The sequence below is a fragment of the Benincasa hispida genome, chromosome 4 (assembly GCF_009727055.1).
Source record: "Benincasa hispida cultivar B227 chromosome 4, ASM972705v1, whole genome shotgun sequence".
Lineage (NCBI taxonomy): Eukaryota > Viridiplantae > Streptophyta > Magnoliopsida > Cucurbitales > Cucurbitaceae > Benincasa > Benincasa hispida.
The window spans coordinates 40,924,750-40,935,633 of NC_052352.1; positions in this window are offsets into that span (position 1 = coordinate 40,924,750).

Below are 10,884 nucleotides of genomic sequence, written 5' to 3' on the forward strand. Positions count from 1 at the left end.
AAGTGAGAATCCAAAGAGTGGTCTTTGGTGAGTTTGGTAGAGGTAGGAGGAAGAACTGATCGTGTAGACGATAAGCAAGTGGGAGAGAAAAGGAAGCTATCGCATAGCTAGATGCTTATCTTTAGAAGAAACTACACGATCGTGTAGGTTTTATTGAACGATCGTTTAGAAAAAGGTATGCGATCGTTTAGCAAAAAATGGCACACTATGCGATCGTTTAGAAAAGCTATCCGATCGTTTATGAATTAACGTGTGATCATTTAGGCGCGAGGTATGTGATTGTTTAGGCGCTGAACGGCTATCGTATAGACTCTTAACTTATGCGACCATTTACGTTTCCACACCAACACAAAAACTTCTGAACTTTTTTCGAACCTTTCAAAATGAAACAAAAATTTCATTTTTATTCTTCGGTTACAACAATCGACGCGGTTTTCCCACTAACGCACGTCCGAGAGAGTTTTTAGGTTAATCATCATATAATTAACCAATTAAATTATTAATAAATATAATCCTATTATATTTTTACCCTATAGTTTGATATCACATATCTACTATAGTAATTTCTCCTCTACTTGATATAAATCATATTTATATCTAATTTCCTCCAAAATAATGTATCTCATACATTTAGCCAATTATATCATATATAATTAACCAGTTCAATTATATCATATATAATCGAACTTCCTCTTGTCAATTTGAACATTTCAAATTAACCCAAACACTGATTCTCGACTTTATCCAAGCTATCCAGGGGACCTAATGGACCTGTGGCTCGAAGCTCCAACGGTCCGTGAATAGCTGACTAAACTCTTTAGCCATGAGATCCACCATTCGTTAACTGTCAGACATTCTACTAAAGACCAACAACTGAACTCTTCTTACCACAAATATATTTCTGTGTTCATCGGATATAACCAATCATAAGTACGATGACCCTTCACAGATGCTCGTAAGTACAGTTGGGCCAAATTACCCTTTTACCCCTGTAGTTACATCTCACTCCTTAAGTACCACTGATTCTTATAATGAAAAATACAACATAGTCTAACTATGTGTGAATACCTCTCAGGTCAAGAGAAGGTGTGTGGTGCCACATCGTTTAAGTCCCGAAATCAGCCCTTAAGGGGGTTATCTATCTACTTATCCCTTCTTTGGGGAAAAAGTGAATTCCATCTTGTGTAGCTGAGTTCGCAACTCCCAAATCAGACGAATACCCAAAATGGTAGGTTTGAATCGACAACTTGGCCACTCACACCCATACAAATCACAAGACCACCCTCAATAGGAAGAGTTCCCAACTCACTCAGGATTGAGGTCATGTTACCTATGGTCATCCTAGTGAAGTGAAGTCTCTGTCATGAACGGTGTTATATAACGAGACGTTAACATTTCGTGGTCAGGTCTTATACAAACTCCTTTGTATAGGATGCCCCCGCTCGCATGTCCCCAACACGAATGATCAGGATCAGACCATCTGTGACAAATCACAACACTTGTGACCATTCACAAAGTGGGTCGCATCCGTAGCGTTACCAAGATAAGGTTTTCCTCCTATATCCATATACTATAGACCATTTTAGTTATCACTTAAAACATGATCCACTTGTATGTCACCACATACATGCTTAAGTTACATATAGATAACCAGGGATTTTGTGTTTATTGGTTTGTGGTAAAGCAAATAAAACATGCAACTGAGCAAAATACAAGATGTGAAGTAAAATATCATATATTATACAACACAAGCATTCATACAAACTGTTTACAAACTACAGGACACGAGACTTTAGGGCATCAACTCCAACAATCTCCCACTTGTCCTAAAGCGAAGTGTGGTATACATCAAAACTAGTACAAAACAATAAACTAAGGCATAAAAGCCCAGTAGAAGAAAATCTCCCACTTTCCCTAGTTCAACCGCGGGCGATCCTGTAGACCCATGCTCCGTAGGTGACCCTCAAACACTGTAGCCATGAGAGCCTTCATAAACGGGCCAGCAACATTATGTTCCAAGGCGATCTTCGTGACAATCACATCCCCTCGATGCACTATCTTGCGGATCAGATGATACTTCCATGCTATGTGTTTGTCAGGCTTGTGACTCCTCGGCTCCTTGTAGTTCGCCACTACCTTACTATTATTACAATATAGGGTAATGGGCCTAGACATATCTGGAACAACTTCCAGTTCTGTCAAGAACTTCCTAAGCCAAACGACCTCCTTAGCAGCTTCGTAAGCCGCTACGTACTCTGCCTCCATAGTTGAGTCGACGATGCACCCCTGTTTAGTACTTCGCCACACTACAGCTCCTCCGTTAAAAGTAAAGGTTGACCCTGCTGTGGACTTGCGAGAGTTCTTATCAGTCTGAAAGTCAGAATCTGTGTATCCGGCAAGGATCAAATCTCGAGAACCATACACGAGCATGTAGTTTCTCGTTCTCCGAAGATACTTGAGGATGTTCTTCACTGCGGTCCAGTGACCCTGGCCTGGGTTAAACTGATACCTACTGACTATTCCCACATCATAGCAGATGTCTGGACGAGTACAGAGCATCGCGTACATCAAACTGCCAACAATAGACGCATATGAGACCCGTCTCATCTTCTCAACCTCTTGAGGTGTCTTAGGACACATATCCTTAGACAAAGTGACTCCATGCCTCAACAGCAGTAGTCCCCTCTTGGAGTCCTGCATCGAGTACTTGAGAAACATCTTGTCAATGTACGATGCCTAAGATGGTGCTAGTACTTTGTTCTTACGATCCTGAAAGATTTGTATACCTAGAACAAACTGAGCCTCTCCAAAATCTTTCATTTGGAATTAGGGTTGCTAGTCAGTTCTTAACTGCAGTCAATAGACCTACATCATTCCCAATGAGTAAGATATCGTCTACGTACAACACTAAGAAGACTACTGAAGCGTTGATGATCTTCTTGTAGACACAAAGTTCATCAACGTTTTGGTTAAAGTCATACAACTTGATTGCAGTATCAAACTGTATGTTCCAAGATTGAAAGGCCTGTTTCAGTCCATAAATGGACCGATTCAGTTTGCAAACCTTTTGCTCTTGACCTTGGGCTATGAATCCCTCGGGTAGCGCCATGTAAATGGTCTCCTCAAGATTGCCATTCAGACAGGCCGTCTTGACATCCATTTGCCAAATCTCATAATTATAATAAGTTGTAATGGACAAGAGAATGCGGATTGACTTTAACATGGCAACAAGTGAGAAATTCTCCTCATAGTCGACTCCCTCTACTTGGGTATAACCCTTTGCCACAAGTCGAGCCTTGAAGGTCTGTAATTTCCCATCAGCACCCCGTTTGCGCTTATAGATCCATTTATAACCTATAGGTCTTACCTCATCAGGGTGATTCTATAAGATCCATACTGAGTTAAAGTACATCGACTCATCTCGAGATCCATGCCCTTGACCATTCATCCTAAGTTAACATGCCTTCCGATAAGACAATGGATCCTCAATGTCGCCATCTACTACCATAGCAAGGATTTTCGTGAAACCCAGATAGCAAACGGGCAGGTTCACAACCCTCCCACTACGTCGAAGTTCCCTCAACTCTTGAGGTGGAATTGACCTACTAGATGATCTCTCATCAACAACTCTTGCTGATGTAGCAGGCTTTTCAACAACTCTTGTTGAAATTTCAGTAGTTTCATTGGAAAGCTCACGTAACACGACTTTGCTTCGTGGACTGTGCTCCCTTATATGATCCTCTTCCAAGAAAGTAGCGTTTGTTGACACAAACACCCTATTTTCCATCAGATCATAAAAATAACCCCCTCATATACCTTTGGGGTAGCTTACAAAGAGGCATAACCTCGACCGTGGTTCCAACTTCTTGGGATTAGCCTCAAGCACATGTGCAGGGCAACCCCAAATGCGGAAGTGACGTAAACTAGCTTTACGCCCGTTCCATAACTCCAGATGTGTTCTTGCAACACTTTTGGAGGGTACACAGTTGAGTATATATACCACAGTCTCCACTACAAAACCCCAAAACGAGTTTGATAAGGAAGCGTAACTCATCATCGAGCGAACCATGTCCAACAAGGTCCTATTTCTCCTCTCCACAACACCATTTTGCTGAGGTGTACTCGACGCTGAGAGTTGGGAAACAATTCTATGTTCTATCAAATAGTCTTGGAATGTCGAGTCCAAAAACTCTCCACCTCGATCCGATTGAAGTGTTTTAATCCGTCTATCCAATGCATTTTCAACTTCAGCCTTGAACTCTTTGAACTTTTCAAAGGATTCAGACTTCTGTTGCATAAGATAAACATACCCATACCTGGAGTAATCATCAATGAAACTGATAAAATAATCATAGCCACCTTGAGCTCGCACATTCATAAGACCACAAAGGTCAGAGTGTACTAATTCAAGAGGCTCCTTGGCTCTATAACCTTTTCCAGTAAAAGGTCGTTTAGTCATCTTACCCTCAAGGCAAGACTCGCACACTGGTAAATAATTTTCTTCTAACTAACTTAGAAATCCATTCTTCACCTATCTCTCAATCCTATTGAGATTGATGTGCCCTAAATGTAAATGCTAAAGTTGGGCATTTTCTTTTGGAGAAATACGTCGACGTTTTAATTGAGTTACGACAGTTCTAAACAATTCAGTATTATGGAGGGAATTAATGGCTAACGGCCTTAGCACATATAAATTCGGTTCCAGATTTGCAGTACAAATAAAAATACCATCTTTATGGATAAACGCTTTATCCACATTAAAAGAGACAGTATATTTACATTGCAATAAACCCTTTACAGAAATAAGGTTCCTTTTTAGTTCGAGAACAATATATACATCATTCAAAATGGGAAACCTATTCTGTAAAGCTAACTGGAGCCCTCCCAATGCCACAGTTGAGACGACGTGCCTGGTGCCTACTTGCATCGTCATCTCACCAGCCTCCAACTGTCGCAAAGATCAAATCCCCTGAAAAGAAGAACAAACATGGTTAGTGGCGCCCGAATCAATTATCCAGGCAAAATCATCATTCTCCACTAAACAAGTTTAAAATACAAGTAAATCACATTTACCTTTATCGGCCTTGGCCTTAGCCTTGGTTGCTTTCTTCTCTTTCAGATATTAAGGACAGTTCCTCTTCTAGTGTCCATCCTGGTTGCAGTAGAAACACTTTCTCTTATCAACCGGTGGACGCCTCCTTAGGGCGATAGGCGGTGGGTTAGCAGACGCCTTCCCTTTTCCCTTACCACCTTTCTTCTTCTTCCCCTTTCAAGAGTCAGAAGTAGAAGGTGCAGACTTCGTTCCTGAGGTTGAACCTCTATGAAACGTCCTGGAGGATGATGCAACATTTACATTACCGTTCTTCCTTTCCTTACTTTTCAATAAAGATTGATAGGTATGCAACTCGTTAAGGGGAGTTGTAAGGTTATATTTCACTTTGTTAAGAATCACATTACTAACAAAGTGCAGGAAGCTCTCCGGCAAAGAATGCAGGATTATGCTAACCTGGTTGCCCTCATCGATGGTAGACCCATTCAACTCCGCCACATTAAAGTGGACCATCATGTTNAATAAAGATTGGTAGGTCTGTAACTCGTTGAGGAGAGTTGTAAGGTTATATTTCACTTTGTGAAGAATCACATTGCTAACAAACTGCATGAAGCTCTCTGGCAAAGAATGCAGGATTATACTAACCTAGATGCCCTCATTGATGGTAGACCCGTTCAACATTGCCACATTAAAGTGGACCATCATGTTAAGCACATGTTCACGAACAGAGGTGCCTTCTTCCATTTTAGAGTTGAATATGTATTTAAGAGCCTCATGCATAAGTTGTTCAAACGATTGTCCAAACATCCCCCGCAGGGACTCCATGATCTCATGCATTGAGACCATAGGCCCATGTTTCTTGGCAAGACTTCAGAAAGACTTGCCGAGATGTAGGCTCGGGCCTTCTCATTCACCCTTGTCCATCGCTCGTATGCCTCTCAAACATTTCAAGCGGCATTTGGAGTTGGAATAGGAGGACAGGCCTCCGTGATAGCGAACATGAGATCCTCGATGATTAGAATCGCTGTGATCATATGTTTCCATGTTGAAAAATTATCGCCAGCTAGTTTTTCGGCATTTAACAAAGCCAACGTGGCTATTGCCATTTTGAAAAAATTTGTTGCTAAAAATACGAACAAAACTTTATTAGATTTTGCTAAACCACTTTTAAACCAATCAGTTTTGCAAAATAGTTTCAAGTACCCTAAGTTATAGACTACTATTTTGCAACAGTGAGGTAGGACAAACGCCACCGGTGGGGTGATCAGTTGCCTCTTCGCTGGGATGAGACATTCTCAACCATTAAGCAGAACCAACTCTTGGAATTGAACCTAATAGCCACCATTTTTTGGTCTAGAACTGTTAACCTTTAACAATTCTGTGTAAGTGCGACCCCTCGCTTTCGATGCCAGAGTCCTGCCTTAATGAGCCTACCGTAGGGAAGAAGCAGATTAGGACAAGAGACTAAGTTACCTTATCCTCTTACAGAAGATCAAATAAAGAAATGCCAAAACTTTCATCCTTTAGGGGGACACTCCCAGGGTGCCTCGAGGCAATGCGCAGTAACTTTATTCAACCTAACGAGGGAGACCGAGGGATATGTTGTCGCAGTTCCCGTTTCCACTTACTATGAATACTCTCTTCATCCACCTTGATATTGACCTACCCAAACACCATCCGTTAGGGGGACACGCCAAAGGTTCCTTGAGGCCGAGGGTAGATCTCACGACGTGGACTATTTAGGAGAAATGTAAAAGGTTTAAGTGAAGCATCTTATGCCCCAAGTACCTCCCACTGAATGTTCTACCTATGGTTCATTAACCTAGACAATCCGGCTACTTATTTTAGTCTAAGTCGTCTTTTTAAACTCTGCTCATAAACAACGTTTGTCTATGAAATATGAACAAGTTCAAGTAGTCACATTTAAACACTTTAATGGACTGTCCTTAACTTGCATGCATGCATCAAATCTATCTAATTCACCTTTCCAGGTAAGTTCCCAGGTAAGGGTATTGCATATCCATCAACTTAAATACCCAAGCCTAGACAGGACCCACCTTAGACAAACGGTCCCTTATAGATAGATTTGCTATACTTTAACCTTTTATTAGCCAATTTAATCCTATTAAACTAATTAAAAGATTAAAGCCTTAGAGTTGCTAATCATATTAGAACTGTGATCTTAGGTCTATGTGATCCAAGTTTTAAACACTTTAAAACCATGCATGTCTTTCTTATTTCTTTTAGTTCTAATTTCTCTTTAACTTTTAAAAAGAAACAACTAAAATCATTGCGCACAACGGGGTATTTATAACACTTATAAAATAACCTATGTGTCATGCTTCATGCAATGTTCGGTCATTACTATACATAACTTTTATATAACGTGTAACAACCAAGCAAACATGTTATCATTCACCCTTATACTATAACAATTATAATATAAAGATGATGCATGTCAATGCTTTTTATGTATGCATAAATATAACTCTTATATTATATGATGCATGAACATGCTCTTACATAATTAAAACATGCTTCTCTAACTTATAACATTTACAATAAAGAGATGATGCATGACCAATGCATAACCTAAGGTGGGATTACTATATATGCATACATTATGACATATAAAAAACATACATCGCATGTAATAAATAAAAGATTGATGGACCGGGATGAGCCTTTACAAAAACCAGAATGAAATAACCCTATCTATTACATTTACCATCGAGCAAACCGGTTCATAGGCGAACGGGTCTTGAACCACTAGGAGGACTCCATCGTGTAGTAAACGTCGTAGGTAGACGATCGCCCAGCGCGCACTAGACGATAGAAGCAAAACTAAACGATCGTGTAGACAACAACGAGGCTGTGAAGCCTGATCGTTAAGCAATCGCTTAATGCGGCGACAAGTAAACGATTTACCTTGAGTTACTAAGCGATCGTTTAGTCAGTTATTAAGCGATGAAGCTTGTTGACCTAAACAATTGTCTAGTGCGCGCGTGCATTAAACGATATGCGAGCATCCCATCGTTTACTCAGCGACCGCGTACCCGATCATCAATTCGTTGTGATCAACCCTTGATTGCATACCCCATCATCTAACTGATGCAATCAACAGTGATCGTGTACCCCATCGTTTGCACGATGCGATCAACCCTTGATCGTCTCCTTCCTCGAAGAACCGCAACGCTTGTTCCGATCTTCTTCACGAACGACTCAAAACTCAAACAGACTTTGAATACAGACTCGATAACGATTATTGATGGCCAAAAATGCAGGGGCCTTTACAAACAACCGCAAATGTAAAAGAATTAAATCAAACCGAGGCTAACATCCACGAAAACATCTATTAATTCGCATATCCACAGCAATTTAACGAATAAACAGTGTAGAAATGCACCCATCAAGAACGTATATGTAATTCGTTGCAACAATTGAAATTGGAGTATTAGAACCTGGCTTTGATACCAATTGAAGGATCTCTTAACGAAGAGTTCCATGAGCGTCGGCGGATCTCTCCAATTTCACCGTGGCCGAAATACACCATATACATTCGAACGTACAGTTATGCAAACACATAATAATTTACGGCATGCTTTTAACACTAAAATGTAAGAGAAAGAGTTCTCACACAAGTTGAAGACACTCTTCAAGCTTTGGAACTCAATGTAACGGAAGACCTCTACCGATCTACTATCGCCCAGCAAATGCGTCGTCTGAAGTAGTACGATCATCTACACGAACGACAGCTATTGGTTGGAAAGGGGAGAGAAGAAAATAAATATGCATCTTATGTTATGCGTTGATCTCCATGCGTCGATGGTCATGCGTTGGACTAGAAAATATACAATATGCATTTAAGATGTATGCGATGACAATGCGTTCCAGTCACAAGTTTTCTTGCTTTCTCGCCAAGTATAACGAAAACGCAAGTTTCTCGGGGTGATCCGAGGTCGAACATAGGGACTTATAACTCAATACTGTTTGTGAAGTAATGCGTTTGAGGCGATGAATAAAAAAAAGACAAAAGTTAAAGGATTATGCGATACTCCTACTTCTAACTAAACAGGTTGAGAAATGGAAGTTTAACTATGAAAATTGGTAGAGATGCAGCTGTTGTCAATGCATAATAATATTCATTATGTTAGGTCGCTTGAGTAATCCCAGCTCATCACACTAACGCATCGCACACCTCTCGGTGGCTAGCCGCATGCCTATATCTCTATAATGCATGGTTGTGTCGAGCATAAGATCATGCCTATCTCTAGAAACAATGCATACTTTGCTTTAGTGTGTTCCACTACTCACCCTCTCAGGCAGTTAGTTGTGGCTAATCAGCTCATAGACAAACATTGCGATGGCTCATAGACAAGTGTTGCTATCGCCTCACACCAAGCAAAGAAGATGTACTCACTATACTTCTGCAACACACACCTCTCGATGGGTTGCTACATGCGTCCTATCTCTAGGCTGCACGATTGAGTATGCGACTACCTTTGATAACTAAGCAATGAATGTAAACGATGATAAAGAAAAAGAAGATGAAGAAGATGGAGCTGACGGAACTAAGATATGCATTGATTATAAAATGTATTAATGTCTTAAGCCAAAATGCAATACAATACAGAGATAAGAGGAAAGGTGGAAGGCTAGATGAAAATAATCTCTTGCTTTTCATCAAAAATGCGTCAAGGCTGCTGGTGGTTCCATGGATGGATGTGGAGACATCTCTCTCGAGCTCTATCTCCGATGTAACTCTGGTCGTCACTCGGAATGGGCTGTGGAGGTAGAGAATCCGTAAAGAAAATCTTGCTCATGCTCTCATTTGTGATCACAAGGATCTGCCTTAAGACAGAAGCTCGGATGTTTTGAAGTGAAGCTCAAAGGCGCTATTTATAGAGCTCAAACTCCGACAACATTGATGATTGCGTTCTGACTCACTGCTACCTTTGTCGCGATATGGGCAATGTCAACATCACCTTATCTTGCTGATACTCCCAAGGTATGCGTTCGAGCTTATTTCTCCTGAGGTGTCAACACATTCCATCTACGTTGCGAGCAGTCTTCTATTAGGTTTATCGCTCTGTGGACGCAACATTCCATGCGGCGGACTAATCTTTATGAAGATCAACGCATGCGATGGTCTGAGATGAACGCATGTGATCGATTCCTACGATAGCTACAAAAATAGATATTTTGACGCGGAATAACGCATAATATAGAATTAGCATAGATTTTCAGTGTTGATCAATACAAGTTTCAGTTTTCACATGAATTCTTAGTATTATCAACGCATATTCTGCTTGTTAGCCCTCATACTTCTAAGTAAAAGACTACAATAGCTTGTATTTATACAAGCTATCAGCAGCACCACGAACTGTCAAGAATGAGTGAACGCAGCGGGGATGACACCACCAAAATGAAGCCCTTGGTATTCTCGGAGTGAGAATCCAAAGAGTGGTATTTGGTGAGTTTGGTAGAGGTAGAAGGAAGAACTGATCGTGTAGACTATAAGCAAGTGGGAGAGAAAAGGAAGCTATCGCATAGCTAAATGCTTATCGTTTGGAAGAAACTACACGATCGTATAGGTTTTACTGAACGATCGTTTAGGAAAAGGTATGCGATCGTTTAGCAAAAAATGGCACACTATGCGATCGTTTAGGAAAGCTATCCGATCGTTTATGAATTAGCGTGTGATCGTTTAGGCGCGAGGTATGCGATCGTTTAGACGCTGAGCGACTATCGTATAGGCTCTCGAGTTTAAGTGATCGATTACGTTTTCACAATAACCCCAACCTTCTGATCTTTTTCCGAACCATTCAAAATGA